At 42.1% G+C, this 16600-nt stretch overlaps 1 protein-coding gene across 3 annotated transcripts in view; it reads left to right on the forward strand.

Annotated features, from left to right (window-relative positions):
- LOC118358974 (thyroid hormone receptor alpha-like) overlaps positions 1-16600 on the forward strand; it is a 96533-nt gene that overhangs the window by 1337 nt on the left and 78596 nt on the right. The window lies entirely within an intron of this gene.

Here is a 16600-nt window from a genome sequence, read left to right on the forward strand (position 1 = left end):
CAATTATAGCATACAGCCTAGGTTAGCCTAAAACTTGCTCTAGCCTCTCTCTAGCCAAGTTAATTTAGCCACATGGTTGGCCTATGGTTCCTTTCAGTGGAGGCTCCTCAGAGGATGAAGTGTAGGGCCATCCTCCTCAGAGAATTTCATAAAAATATTGGAACATTTAAAAAGTTATTTTGAAATTAAACGACACCAAATATATTCACGTCACCAAATAATTTATTAAAACACACTGTTTTGCAATGGTCTATAGCACGGAGGACAGCTAGCTTCTGTCCTCCCCTGGGTACATTACCTTCAATACAAAAATAGGATGCTCTTGGTTCTCACCCCTTCCATAAACTTACACAGTATTTATGACAACTTCCAGAGAACATCCTCCAACCTATCAGAGCTCTTGCAGCATGAACTGACAAGTTGTCCACTCCATCAAAGGATCAGAGAATGAATCTAGTACTGAAAGCATAAGCTACAGCTAGCAAGCAATGCAGTGCATAAAATGTGGTGAGTAGTTGACTCAAAGAAAGACAGTAGTTTAACAGTTTTGAGCAAAAACATTTCTTCCAAATTAAGGAGAAGCGAAAGAGCTAGAGAGCTATATTTGGTTGTATTTATTTATTTATTTAAGTAGTTTAGTTTAGCCTACTCAAACACCCGGCACACACAGAGAGGGATTTTATGTTAGCTAGCTGACTTTGGCTTATCCAACACTAGAAATCTTCAAAGTCAAGGTAAGCTTTTGGTTTTATTAATTTATTGCCAATTAAATGGGTTGGGAAATGAAAGAGTTCGGTTGATCTCCCAATAATCTGAATTCATTGCACCAGTTATGTCAGAAGCTACAAGGCAGCAGGTTAACCCTGTCAGCTCATCGTCAACACTGCAACACCGATACATAGATGTAGCCCGATATGTTGCGCACAGCCGGGCATGGCAGTTCATCATGCAGAGCAATGAACGGAGAAAGATAAAAAAATGTTTATACAATAGTGTGGGATTGTGGCACACAATTCGGAATGCCCCCAAGCATCCCATTGGTTCCTGCATGAACCCCCCACCCCTCGAGTATGCCATCTTCATGCTTGTGTGACACTTTTGATATTCTGGATTTCCCCTAATTGTCTATGTGGTTCAAATGTGTGTCAAAATGGAAATAAAAGTATTATCAGAGTTTTTCGGGGAGGAGGACACGGTCCTAGATAGCTACCTATCCCGCCTGCTGTGTAACGGAGTTCTAGATAGCTAGCTAACATAGTGTCTTTTGCTCCAGCCTGCCGAACACCTGTTCTCGCCGTCTTTAATAGAATTATGGGGGAAAGCAGTGCCCAACAGGTGGAAAGACACTGTCTTCCAGTATCCTAGCCAGCTAGCTACCGTTGACACCCCCGCCTCTTCATCTTCTTCTGCGGGGTTTATCGGCAGTTGGCATCCAACGTTATGGTGCATTTCCACCACCTATTGTACTGGAGTGCCCCCGTCTCCCATCTGTGTACCGGAGGCCCTAGCTTAAAAATTGACCAATATAAGTATAAATTGTCCACATGCAGGAATGCAGTCCGCAATTACACCCTTCTCAGTTTATATGCATGGTATAGCCGCTGTAGACGGGCAACAAGGTATAATGAACGGTAATGGCTTCATGTATAGTGTTTTGCCTATGTTATAAATAGTATTGGTTTAAAATCTGTTTTTAAATTGCAATTATTTTTGTTTCTCATAGTCATCCATTTGGCAGAGATTGACAGTTAAATCATCATATACAGTCATGGCCAAAAGTTTTGAGAATGACACAAGTATACATTTTCACAAAGTCTGCTGCCTCAGTTTGTATGATGGCAATTTGCTTATACTCATAATGTTATAAAGAGTGATCAGATGAATTGCAAATAATTGCAAAGTCCCTCTTTGCAATGCAAATGAACTGACTCCCCAAAAAACATTTCCACTGCATTTCAGCCCCGCCACAAAAGGACCAGCTGACATGTCTGTGATTTTCTCGTTAACACAGGTGTGAGTGTTGACGAGGACAAGGCTGGAGATCACTCTGTCATGCTGATTTAGTTCGAATAACAGACTGGAAGCTTCAAAAGGAGGGTGGTGCTTGAAACCTTTGTTCTTCCTCTGTCAACTATGGTTACCTGCAAGGAAACACATGCCATCGTCATTGCTTTGCACAAAAAGGGCTTCACAGGCAAGAATAAGATTGCACAGTAAGATTTCATCTAAATCAACCATTTAACGGATTATCAAGAACTTCAAGGGGAGAGCTGTTCAATTGTTGTGAAGAAGGCTTCAGGGCGCCCAAGAAAGTCCAGCAAGCGCCAGACCATCTTCAGCTACGGGATCGGGGCACCAGCAGTACAGAGCTTGCTCAGGAATGGCAGCAGGCAGGTGTGAGTGCATCTGCACGCACAGTGAGGTGAAGACTTTTGGAGGATGGCCTGGTGTCAAGAAGGGTAGCAAAGAAGCCACTTCTCTCCAGGAAAAACATCAGGGACAGACTGATATTCTGCAAAAGGTACAGGGATTGGTTCATGTGTGGGGTTGCTTCTCAGCCAAGGGAGTGGGCTCACGCACAAATTTGCCTAAGAACACAGCCATGAATAAAGAATGGTACCAACACATCCTCCGAGAGCAACTTCTCCCAACCATCCAGGAACAGTTTGGTGACGAACAATGCCTTTTCCAGCATGATGGAGCACCTTGCCATGAGGCAAAACTAAGTGGCTAGAAGAAAAAAAACATAGATATTTTGGGTCCATGGCCAGGAAACTCCCCAGACCTTAATCCCATTGAGAACTTGTGGTCTCCTCAAGAGGCGGGTGGACAAACAAAACCCACAAATTCCGACAAACTCCAAGCATTGATAATGCAAGAGAATGGTCTGCCATCAGTCAGGATGTGGCCCAGAAGTTAATTGACAGAATGCCAGGGCGGATTGCAGAGGTCTTGAGAAAGAAGGGTCAACACTGCAAATATTGACTCTTTGCATCAACTTCATGTAATTGTCAATAAAAGCCTTTGACACTTATGAAATGCTTGTAATTATACTTAAGTATTCCATAGTAACATCTAACAAAAATATCTAAAGACAATGAAGCAGCAATCGTCGTTCTCAAAACTTTTGGCCACGAGTCTACACCAAACAGGGACATTGAACTATTTCAAATTTGTTACCATTGTGAATATAGGATCTTATAAGTGTCCCCATTTTTAGACCTTGATTTCCAGCCATGATTGCAAACAAGCCTCTGCCGAAGTGCTAGTATGCTAGCTGTTCCTATAAACTTTCAATCATTGCGTTAATGCTAATTAGCATTTCCTTGTGAAACTACCTCTTCTCCACAAGTTTATCTGACTCTGGGGAAATATATACAAGGCTTCATTGCCAAAATCCAGAACTATCCCTTTAAGGCTATATTAGTAGTAACTCCCAGAGGACTGGCATTGTTTTGAGGGAAAGCCAAGGCAGACAGGAAACCCCCACATCCATGTTGTGATGGGACAGAGGACTCTACTCTGCTGAGCCATCAGTCATGAGAAGGTGGCCATGTGAGAAAGTGGCCTGTCTGCCCAGGGAAGACATTAAAAGAAGCGTTCAGCCGCTCCACCGCTAGCAGCCCTATGGGAGCTGAGGGCCAATTCTCTACCTCTCTTTCTCCCCTGAAGGATACACTTGATCACTGGGGCTGGTGAAAGAAGCATGGTGAAAATAAACTCCAATTATCTCATGCTTACACAGATCAAATGCTTTCCAGCTTCTCATGTACAGGGTGAAGACAGAGACATTTGATCCCAAATCTGTTTTGCATGGAGAGAAATTGGAGTGGAAGAAATCTCATGATCGGCTTGCCCTGCTTATATAGATTCAAGCCAGGTCAATAGAGTTAAAGGAGTAGTTCACTATTGATGGGTTTGGATTTCTGAACTTGAAATGTTATTAATCATTAGTTATAATAGAGACCTGATGGGTGCCATAGCCGAGGGGCTACACCAGAGCTTAATGGTTATCTGTAGGGGGAAGGTATATGGTGGGTGCAATTAAGCTTGGAATGTACTGAGTGTAGGGATAGCGTTCACATATGGCAGGCATTGATAAGGAGAGAGAGCTGTGGATTAGTGATGAAGGGGGTCAAGGTTAGGTCACGTTAAGGGAAAAAGAAAAGTTTATTGCCCGTATCACTTAGTTTCCTGCCTAGCAATAAAGATACCATGTTTAGCGAGAAGGAGGAGACTCCACCCAAAGGGGGGGTACAAATACCAGCTCTCTAGTAAACATGTTTTTGTCTGTTCAGCTGTTTGATCTTTTGGGAAAAATAAACTTGGTTTAAGCTTTCATAGTGACCGTCGAGTTCTTACTCTGATAATTAGAACCTAACATGCTGACTATACCGCTCGCGTCACGTGTGTGAGCGTTGCAAAATCACTTTAAAAATACACGTTAGTCAATTATTGCACCCACACTGCTCGCGCGCCAATGAGCGTCTGCATTGCCAAGCGCTAAAATAGAAGTGAGTTCTATTTGTGATGCTTGAACAAGTCCTGCCTCTCCCATCTCCTCATTGGTTTATAGAAGCAGATACCCACGTGCTATCTCCTCATTGGTTATAGCCACGTGGGTGATTGAAAGATGAACTGAGTTCGGTCGGTCGTCATGGTAACTATGAAAGTTAGATGCCAATCGCTATATAAAGTCCAAAGAGGGAAAAAGCCTGGAAGGAGGAGACATGACTAGAAACTATTTGGTTTTATGTGTGGATTAATTGTCGGAGTAGAGGATCTTCAGGTATAATAACAACTCAATGTTTCTATCCCAGGACAAATTAGCTAGCAACAGCAAGCTAGTTAAATGGGACAAATTAGCTAGCAACTGCAAGCTAGCTAGCGAAATTTCCATAAATGTTAATGGTTTTCGGCCTTTTCAACCAAATTAATATAATTGGTTCAGAGTTTGTTTCGATATTTCAATCTGCGTGTCGTGATGGCATTTGGTGTGGGGGGGACAAAATCAATTTGCGCATGATGGTGCACGCGCGCGGCCGATTTGGATACGGTGTAACACTATTTTACGACTTGATGTTAGATGGTTCCTCACCCTGAAAGTAGTCTATGGGCCAGGGGAAATTGTAATCCATAGTTTGGTTCTTTAAACAGCCATTACAAGCTTCAATTAAGTTTAGCCACCTCTAGCTAAAATCAATGGAAGTGATGGAGGCATGTCAAAATGACCTGAAATCAACTCTATATTTGGTTTGATGTTATTTAAAGCTGCAATATGTAACTTTTTGGACGACTCGACTGAATTCACATTGAAATGCGGGTTATAGATCTGTCATTCTTATTGAAAGCTAGTCCTAAGAAGCTGTTGATCTGTTCTGTGAGCACTATTTCTGTTTTTGTGTCTTTTACTTTTGGTTTTGTACAACAGCTTCAAACAGCTGAAAATACAGTATTTGTGGTTTTTGAAAAGACATTTCACATCTTAGATGGTACAATGATTATCTACACTATACATTGCTTGTTTTGTCACAAACTGAAATTTGGAAAACTATTCAAATTTTAGCAACCGGTAAATGTGATTACTCCATATTGCACCTTTTTAAAAGTGTCCATAAAAAACATGCTCATATGCCCCCATTACTTCCATAGATTTTTAGCTAGCATGGCTAAATATAAGCTGAAGTTTGTTTAAAGAGTACTGAACCATGGATTACAGTTTCTCCTGGCCCATGGACTACTTTCATGGTGAGGAACCATCTTACAACAAGTTTGTAAAATGTTATATTATTTTAAATAGTGTCTTTAAATAGTGTCCAATGTCTGTTCAATCACTTGATTTCCATTTAGTATTTTTTTAAATGTGAACTCAATGCACGTTTCTCTAGAGAGAAATGCTATTAAGCAGGAGAGACACAAATCAAGAACACAAATCACAAATCAAGAACGAACTGTGGGATGCTGTAGGGAGTTGTAGTTTTCAATAGTCAACCTAGTTCAGCGTAGACCATTTGGTAATTAACTACAATGACCAGAATCCTATGCTCCTATTCTTCCCGGCACTGCACACAGGCCGCATGAGAGAGGAATGTACACAACACAGCGATGAGAGGGATAGAGACAATTTGGGAAGTTTAGCTCTAATACCCAATTGATAGTTGTAGCAGACTTGAAAGTATGCCTTAGAACTACTAAAATAGTGATTTCGGCAGACAGCTCTGCAGCATGGGCAGATGTGGCATCCTAGGGCTGGGCAGTATACTGTATTTTGCGATATTGATTCACGGACCAGTTTGGGTTTTTAGTTTACCTTCTATAACGGTATTTGAAGGTTTGGTTTGTTAAATGTTAGATGCTGTGTGTAACATCCATATCTATAAGTTTACTTCGCTACTTGAGTCATCTCTCTCCGTGCTCTCTCCATGCCGCTTTTCACACAGACCTAAATCAGAGCGGAATACGAGAAGCAAGAATATGGTAGCTTCATGAAATAACATTCAATGGAGCCAAAGATTATAGGGTCCACAAGGAAACATTTGTCAACACTTTCGTTCCTACCCGCTCACAGTAAGGGCTCCTGAGTGGTGCAGCGGTCTGAGGCACTACATCTCAGTGCAAAAGGAGTCACTACAGTCCCTGGTTCGAATCCAGGCTGTATCACATCCGGCTGTGATTGGGAGTCCCATAGGGTCATGCACAATTGGCCCAGCATTGTCCGGGTTTGGCCGGGGTAGCCCGTCATTGTAAATAAGAATTTGTTCTTAACTGACTTGCCTAGTTAAATAAAAAATAATAATAACTCCTCCCTGGCATTTGTCATGTCAAACACTGTATTCAAAGTGCCCACTATTATATACTAAGTATGGAATTAGAATAACAGTTTTATTTCCATGATTCCAACAGTTCACCCAAGTGTTTTGCTTGAAATCAGAAGTCAAATCGTAATTGCAACATTTGTTGTTTGCCCAATTTGTGCAGCCCTACGTGGCAGTGTGGAAAGGATCTCAAATGAGTGCAGGAAATGCAGACATGGATGAAAATGCTAAATACATTTTTTGTTGAATTGAACTGTAATAAAACAATCGGAATGGAGAAAGATCCATTGAAATCACTTAGACTGTGTTTCCTCCCTATACTCAATTGTGCTTATGTTGTTAAATGTTTCTATTAGTTCTGTAGAACAATGCCATATGGCGTCACATAAGTACTAGCTTGTGTTGTATCCTTTGAAGCTGCCCTGGCCTTATCATGACCATTGGATTGGCCTGTGTATCAATTTAGTTTGTTTAGCGTAGCTCTGCCCTGCACCCTTGTGGAGCCTTTGTGGAGCCCTTGCGGAGCTCTTCAGTTATTATGTTACTTAATTGTATTATTGCTATATCCTGATTTTATTATAATGACTAATAAATCCTCTTTATTCTTTACTTTCAAAAACCACACAGTATTCCAAATAGAGTTCCAATTGCCAACAATTGGAACTCTACATCTTTCTTCCCAGATATTTAATGACAGCTTTTGCATGCTAGCAACATACTGTTTTGAGAGGGATGAGGGAGACGAGAGGCTAAATATGATGGCTTGTGTTAGCTCACTCTTTACTCAGTTAGCGCTAGGACTAATGTAGCCTACATTTTCCGATTTTAATGAGAATTGTGTTATGCTGTTGCTACTTCTGTGAATGTCTGAACATTGCATCCAAAAATCTCATTGAGGACATAACGTTGTAAAGACTGTTTGTGCAAAATGTTTCTGTGGAAAAAGGTGGCCAGCTCCAACAGCTGCTGGCTGTTGTGTCAATCGGAACTAGATGTTCACTAATCACTGCTGGGACCACCGTAGAATGATCACACCTGTGTGTCCGTATGCATCAAAGGCTTAAAGTGGAAATTCTAAACTTTAGAAGCCTTTTTAACCTACACTACAAGTTTGCATTTTCTGTTTGGCAGGAAAATTCCCAAAACTACAGGACGATCAAATTTAAGATACAGCATTTGTAGCTGTGCCTCTGTTCTCCACAGGGCGTGGTACAGCTGAGCCTGGCTGTCACTGCACTAGAGGGCTCAGTGGTTTAGCTTCATGGCTCTTCTCTCCTCTTGTGGAGGATTAGTGAGCCCATCTGTCGTAAATGGTGACTTAGTATAGGCCTCCTCCTGAAGCTGTTCCCACACAGGCTCTCGGCTCTCTCTGCCTTGCTGCTGTCACAGTGATGTAACTCTGAGATGCACATATGCATCAGGCAGCACACACACACACAAATTATTTTTGATATCATGTTTGGGTCATTTTAATGTTGATTTTTATTTTCTGGTCACATTTTCTGAAGCCGAGCTTAACAAACAAGACATAATCATTCAAACGATTTCTATGCAGCGTATAGCCTAGTACTGATATTTCACATTTTCAATAATCACATTCTCAAACAGTCCATTTATATTTTCCATCGGGGCTATACATTTGGGTGAGGTATTTTTCTCGTCTGAGTAGCCTCTTCACTGCCAAAAATAAAATTAAACCATCTCGTGTTCAGCGAAATAACAACACAATGTCAAATACAGGTAGCCTAGTCAAATAATTAACATCCAATCACATTAACCGTTACTCTCTCGCGGGAATTCCACTAACGGTCCGTATGTAGCTGCTGCTCATTCCGTTTGCTCGAAAATCGATAAAAAATAATAAGGCGTCCATAGACACATCAATTGTATTTATATAGCCCTTTGTACATCAGCTGATATCTCAAAGTGCTGTAAAGAAACCCAGCCTAAAACCTCAAACAGCATGCAATGCAGGTGAAGAAGAACGGTGACTAGGAAAAAGTCCCTAGAAAGGCCAAAACCTAGGTAGAAACCTAGAGAGGAACCAGGCTATGAGGGGTGGCCAGTCCTCTTCTGGCTTTGCCGGGTGGAGATTATAACAGAACATGGCCAAGATGTTCAAATGTTCATAAATGAACAGCATGGTCAAATAATAATAATCACAGTAGTTGTCGTGGGTGCAGCAAGTCCGCACCTCAGGAGTAAATTCAGTTGGCTTTTCATAGCCGATCATTAAGAGTATCTCTACCAGTCCTGCTGTCTCTAGAGAGTTGAAAACAGCAGGTCTGGGACAGGTAGCACGTCCAGTGAACAGGTCAGGATTCCATAGCCGCAGGCAGAACAGTTGTAACTGGAGCAGCAGCACGGCCAGGTGGACTGGGGACAGCAAGGAGTCATCATGCCAGGTAGTCCTGAGGCATGGTCCTAGGGCTCAGGTCCTCCGAGAGGGCATACTTACATTCACACAGGACACTGGATAAGACAGGAGAAGTACTCCAGATTTAACAAACGGACCCTAGCCCCCCGACACACAAACTACTGCAGCATAAATATTGGAGGCTGAGACAGGAGGGGTCAGGAGATACTGTGGCCCCATCCGATGATACCCCCGGACAGGGCCAAACAGGAAGGATATAACCCCACTCACTTTGCCAAAGCACAGCCCCCACACCCCTAGAGGGATATCTTCAACCACCAACTTACCATCTTGAGACAAGGAGTATAGCCCACAAATATCTCCGCCACGGCACAACCCAAGGGGGGACGCCAACACAGACAGGAAGATCACGTCCGTGACTCAACCCCCTCAAGTGACGCACCCCTCTTAGGGACTGCATGAAAGAGCACCAGTAAGCCAGTGACTCAGCCCCTGTAATAGGGTTAGGGGCAGAGAATCCCAGTGGAAAGATGGGAACCGGCCAGGCAGAGACGGCAAGGGCGGTTCGTTTCTCCAGAGCCTTTCCGTTCACCTTCGCACTCCTGGGCCAGACTACACTCAATCATTTGACCCACTGAAGAGATGAGTCTTCAGTAAAGACTTAAAGGTTGAGACCGAGTCTGCGTCTCTCACATGGGTAGGCAGATCATTCCATAAAAATTGAGCTCTATAGGAGAAAGCCCTGCCTCCAGCTGTTTGCTTATAAATTCTAGTGACAATTAGGAGGCCTGTGTCTTGTGACCGTAGCGTACGTGTAGGTATGTACGGCAGGACCAAATCAGAAAGATAGGTAGGAGCAAGCCCATGTAATGCTTTGTAGGTTAGCAGTAAAACCTTGAAATCAGCCCTTGCCTTAACAGGAAGCCAGTTGGCTAGCACTGTAGTAAAATTATCACATTTTTTGGTTCTAGTCAGGATTCTAGCAGCCGTATTTAGCACTAACTGAAGTTTATTTAGTGCTTTATCCGGGTAGCCGGAAAGTAGAGCATTGCAGTAATCTAACCTAGAAGTAACAAAAGCATGGATACATTTTCTGCATCATTTTTGGACAGAAAGTTTCTGATTTTTGCAATGTTACGTAGATGGAAAAAAGCTGTCCTGTCTTGATATGTTCGTCAAAAGAGAGATCAGGGTCCAGAATAACGCCGAGGTCGTTCAGTTTTATTTGAGACGACTGTACAACTATCAATATTAATTGTCAGATTCAACAGAAGATCTCTTTGTTTCTTGGGACCTAGAACAAGCATCTGTTTTGTCTGAGTTTAAGAGTAGAACGTTTGCAGCCATCCACTTCCTTATGTCTGAAACACAGGCTTAAGACCTAAACCAGGCCAGAACTTGTCCATGTAGACCAATTTGGGTTTCCAATCTCTCCAAAAGAATGTGGTGATCGATGGTATCAAAAGCAGCACTAAGGTCTAGGAGCACGAGGACAGATGCAGAGCCTCGGTCTGATGCCATTAAAAGGTAATTGACCACCTTCACAAGTGCAGTCTCAGTGCTATGATGGGGTCTAAAACCAGACTGAAGCATTTCGTATACATTGTTTGTCTTCAGGAAGACAGTGAGTTGCTGCGCAACAGCCTTTTCATTTTTTTGAGAGGAATGGAAGATTCGATATAGGCCGATTTTTAGTTTTTTATATTTTCTGGGTCAAGGTTTGGCTTTTTCAAGAGAGGCTTTATTACTAGGGAGTTTGGTACACATCCGGTGGATAGGGAGCCGTTTATTATGTTCAACATAGGAGGGCCAAGCACAGGAAGCAGCTCTTTCAGTAGTTTAGTTGGAATAGGGTCCAGTATGCAGCTTGAAGGTTTAGAGGTCATGATTATTTTCATCATTGTGTCAAGAGATAGTAAAACACTTGAGCGTCTCTCTTGATCCTAGGTCCTGGCAGAGTTGTGCAGACTCAGGACAACTGAGCTTTGAAGGAATACGCAGATTTAAAGAGGAGTCCGTAATTTGCCTTCTAATGATCTTTTCCTCAAAGACGTTCATGAATTTATTACTGCTGAAGTGAAAGCCATCCTCACTTGGGGAATGCTGCTTTTTCGTTAGCTTTGCAACAGTATCAAAAATACATTTCGAATTGTTGGAAAAATAAGATGATCGAGCAGCAGTGAGGGCTCTTCGATACTGCACGGTATTGTCTTTCCAAGCTAGTCGGAAGACTAGCTTTTGGTGTGGCGCCATTTCCATTCCAATTTTCTGGAAGCTTGCTTCAGAGCTCAGGTTTTTTCTGTATACCAGGGAGCTAGTTTCTTATGACAAATGTTTTTAGTTTTTAGGGGTGCAACTGCATCTAGGGTATTGCGCAAGGTTAAATTGAGTTCCTCAGTTAGGTGGTTGCAAACATAATAAAATGGTGGTCCGATAGTCCAGGATTATGAGGAAAAACATTAAGATCCACAACATTTATTCCATGGGACAAAACTAGGTCCAGAGTATGACTGTGACAGTGAGTAGGTCCAGAGACATGTTGGACAAAACCCACTGAGTTGATGATGGCTCCCAACGCCTTTTGGATTGGGTCTGTGGACTTTTCCATGTGAATATTAAAGTCACCAAAAATTATAATATTATCTGCTATGACTACAAGGTCTGATAGCAATTCAGGGAACTCTGTATATGGCCCAGGAGGCCTGTAAACAGTAGCTATAAAAAGTGATTGAGTAGGCTGCATCGATGTCATGATTAGAAGATCAAAAGATGAAAACGTCGCTTTTGTAAATTGAAATTTGCTATCGTAAATGTTAGCAACACCTCCGCCTTTGCAGGATGCACGGGGGATATGGTCACTAGTGTAACCAGGAGGTGAGGCCTCATTTAACACAGTAGTCATCAGGCTTAAGCCACGTTTCAGTCAGGCCAATCACATCAAGATTATGATCAGTGATTAGTTCATTGACTATAACTGCCTTTGAAGTAAGGGCTCTAACATTAAGTAACCCTATTTTGAGATGTGAGGTATCACGATCGCTTTCAATAATGGCAGGAATGGAGGAGGTCTTTATCCTCGTGATATTGCTAAGGCGAACACCGCCATGTTTAGTTTAGCCCAACCTAGGTCGAGGCACAGACACGGTCTCAATTGGGATAGCTGAGCTGAGTACACTGACTGTGCTAGTGGCAGACTCCACTAAGCTGGCAGGCTGGCTAACAGGGTGCAGACTAGGCAGCAGGCTATTTCATTGTGGAGCTAGAGGAGCTAGAGCCCTGTCTATGTTGGTAGATAAGATGAGAGCACCCCTCCAGCTAGGATGTAGTCCATCACTCCTCAGCAGGCCAGGCTTGGTCCTGTTTGTGGGTGAGTCCCAGAAAGAGGGCCAATTATCCTGTTGAATCTAGGGGGCACTATTTTCATTTTTGGAAAAATAACGTTCCCAAAGTAAACGGGCTATTTTGTCAGGACAAGATGCTAGAATATGAATATAATTGACAACTTAGGATAGAAAACACTCTAAAGTTTCCAAAACTGTAAAAATATTGTCTGTGAGTATAACAGAACTAATATTGCAGGCGAAAGCCTGAGAAAAATCCAATCAGGAAGGGACTCTTATTTAGAAAGCTCTGTGTTCCTATGCGTCCCTATTGAGCAGTGAATGAGATATCAACCAGATTCCTTTTTCTATGGCTTCCCTAATGTGTCTAGTGTCACAATGCATAGTTTCAGGCTTTTATTTTGAAAAAATGAGCCTGAACGTCAACATTGCGTCAGTGGAGTCTCTCCGAGTGTTTTGTGCGCAAAAGACAAATGCGGCCATTGTTTCTCCCTTTCCTACTAAGAAGCCACCTATATTATGGAGCATATTATGGAGCTAATTTTGAATATTCGGCGTTGTCGTGACCGCAATTTCCAGTCGAATTCTCAGCCAAACGTGAAGGACTAACAGAGTTATTTCGGCTACAAAAATAATATTTTTGGAAAAAAGGAACATTTGCTATCTAACTGGGAGTCTTGTGAGTGAAAACATCCGAAGCTCATCAAAGGTAAACGATTTAATTGGATTGATTTTCTGATTTTCGTGACCAGGTTGCCTGCTACTAGCTAGGCATAATGCTATGCTGGGCTATCGATAAACTTACAAAATGCTTGTCTTGCTTTGGCTGTAAAGCATATTTTCAAAATCTGAGATGACAGGGTGATTAACAAAAGGCTAAACTGTGTTTCAATATATTTCACTTGTGATTTCATGAATATTAATATTTTCTAGTAATATTTATGTCCGTTATGTTAATTAGCGCCAGTTGATGACAACGCTCCCGGATCTGGGATGGGTAGTTACAAGAGTTAATTAACTACAAATTCTATCTTTTGGGAGGGGCAGAAAACAGTTTTCAACCAGCAATTGAGTTGTGAGACTCTGCTGAAGAGCTCATCACTCCCCCTAACTGGGAGGGGGCCAGAGACAATTTGTCTGCTCTACTGGTAGTACTGCTACTACCAGCAGTACTATACCTGCACCTATCGACGACACGAGTTGTTCTGCTTCCACGAGCAAATCCATTTTTTTCTTTGCTGTCAGGACGAATCTCTAAACAACTCAGCTGCCAAGACTAAATTCGAAACTCTGCTGGGCAACAGCCCCAAATGGAGTTGAGATCTGGATATGGAGTTGAGATCTGGAGACTGGCTAGGCCACTCCAGGAGCTTGAAATACTTCTTACGAAGCCACTCCTTCGTTGCCCGGGCGGTGTGTTTGGGATCATTGTCATGCTGAAAGACCCAGCCACATTTAATCTTCGATGCCCTTGCTGATGGAAGGAGGTTTTCACTCAATCTCACGATACATGGCCCCATTCATTCTTTCCTTTACACGGATCAGTCGTCCTGGTCCCTTTGCAGAGAAACAGCCCCAAAGCATGATGTTTCCACCCCCATGCTTCACAGTAGGTATGGTGTTCTTTGGATGCAACTCAGCATTCTTTGTCCTCCAAACACGACGAGTTGAGTTTTTACCAAAAAATATATTTTGGTTTCATCTGACCATATGACATTCTCCCAATTTTCTTCTGGATCATCCAAATGCTCTCTAGCAAACTTCAAACGGGCCTGGACATGTACTGGCTTACGCAGGGGGAAACGTCTGGCACTGCAGGATTTGAGTCCCTGGCGGCGTAGTGTGTTACTGATGGTAGGCTTTGTTACTTTGGTCCCAGCTCTCTGCAGGTCATTCACTAGGTCCCCCCGTGTGGTTCTGTGATTTTTGCTCACGGTTCTTGTGATCATTTTGACCCCACGGGGTTAGATCTTGCGTGGAGCCCCAGATCGAGGGAGATTATCAGTCGTCTTGAATGTCTTCCATTTCCTAATAATTGCTCCCACAGTTGATTTCTTCAAACCAAGCTGCTTACCTATTGCAGATTGTCTTCCCAGCCTGGTGCAGGTCTACAATTTTGTTTCTGGTGTCCTTAGACATCTCTTTGGTCTTGGCCATAGAGGAGTTTGGAGTGTGACTGTTTGAGGTTGTGGACAGGTGTCTTTTATACTGATAACAAGTTCAAACAGGTGCCATTAATACAGGTAACGAGTGGAGGACAGAGGAGCCTCTTAAAGAAGAAGGTACAGGTCTGTGAGAGCCAGAAATCTTGCTTGTTTGTAGGTGACCAAATACTTATTTTCCACCATAATTTGCAAATAAATTCATAAAAAATCCTACAATGTGATTTTCTGGATTTTTTTTCTAATTTTGTCTGTCATGGTTGACGTGTACCTATGATGAAAATTACAGGCCTCTCTCATCTTTTTAAGTGGGAGAACTTGCACAATTGGTGGCTGACTAAATACTTTTTTGCCCCACTGTATGTGGCATTGTGTTGTATGACAATACTGCACATTTTAGAGTGGCATTTTATTGTTCCGAGCACTAGTTGCACCGGTGCAATGATCAGGCTGTTTAATAAGCTTCTTGATATTCCACACCTGTAAGAAATTCTCACTAACAGGGATGTAAACAAATTTGTGCCCACAATTTAGGAGAAATAAGCTTTTTGTGCTTATGGAAAATTTCTGAGCTCTTATTTCAGGTCATGCAATATGGGAACAACACATTACATGTTTTGGTTTACTATATACAGTGCATTCGGAAAGTATTCATACCCCTTCCCCTTTTCCACATTTTGTTACGTTACAGCCTTATTCTAAAATTGATGAGGAAAAACATTTATTTGATCAACCTACACACAATACCCCATAATGACAAAGCGAAAACAGGTTTTTAGAAAATGTATAAATAAATAAAATATATTTACAAATCACATTTACATAAATATTCAGACCCTTTTACTCAGTACTTTGTTGAAGCACCTCGGAAGGCTACTGCAATGACTCGTGGCAAAACAGCTGCTTCATGAAAACTCATAATAATGTTAGCATTAGCTACAGTAGCTTGCTATCTAGCTTTTTTGGGAAGATTCAGCATTGTGTGTGCAGCACTAGGCTATGTAGGCAGCTGGTTTGTTAGCAACATTTCAGTGACTGGCTCAGCTGGCAGGCTAATATACAAATGTATGCTAGCTTTCATGCCTATAGTCAAACTTCAGAAATACTGTTTATTGAAGCACAGTAATCCTTAGCTAGGTGTAAAATGGGGCGAATAAGACTTCCTCAACAACAAAACATTATTCACAGCCTGTGTATTGTTTTAGCTTAGATTAATAAAGACTGTTTTGAGGGAGCATACGATGTCACCTAGGTAAACATTTCAAATGTTAGACTGCACATTTGTAGCTGAACCAGGGATACTTTAACAAATATGTGTCTGAACTTCTTTTGATCTATTCCATTACTCTTTACAAGATACGAGACCCGATCAGTGCAGGCAGAATCGTCACACCATCTGACGTAAGACAATGTACTATAAGTCTGGCGCCCGAGTGGCCACTTTGTTTACTTTGTCTACACACTCATCTCATATGTATATACTGTACTCGATACCATCTACTGTATGCTGCTCTGTACCATCACTCATTCATATATCCTTATGTACATATTCCTTATCCCCTTACACTGTGTATGAGACAGTAGTTTTGGAATTGTTAGTTAGATTACTTGTTGGTTATCACTGCATTGTCGGAACTAGAAGCACAAGCATTTCGCTACACTCTCATTAACATCTGCTAACCATGTGTATGTGACAAATAAAATTTGATTTGATTTGAGGTCTAACACACTGCATCTCAGTGCTGGAGGCATCACTACAGACCCGGGTTCAATTCCGGGCTGTATCACAGCCGGCCATGATTGGGAGTCCCATAGGGCGGCGCGCAATTGGCCCAGTGTCGTATGGGTTAGGGGAGGGTTTGGCCGGAGTAGGCCAAATATAACATAAATACACTGAGTGTACAA

The sequence above is a fragment of the Oncorhynchus keta genome, chromosome 26, assembly GCF_023373465.1.
Source record: "Oncorhynchus keta strain PuntledgeMale-10-30-2019 chromosome 26, Oket_V2, whole genome shotgun sequence".
NCBI classification, from domain to species: domain Eukaryota; kingdom Metazoa; phylum Chordata; class Actinopteri; order Salmoniformes; family Salmonidae; genus Oncorhynchus; species Oncorhynchus keta.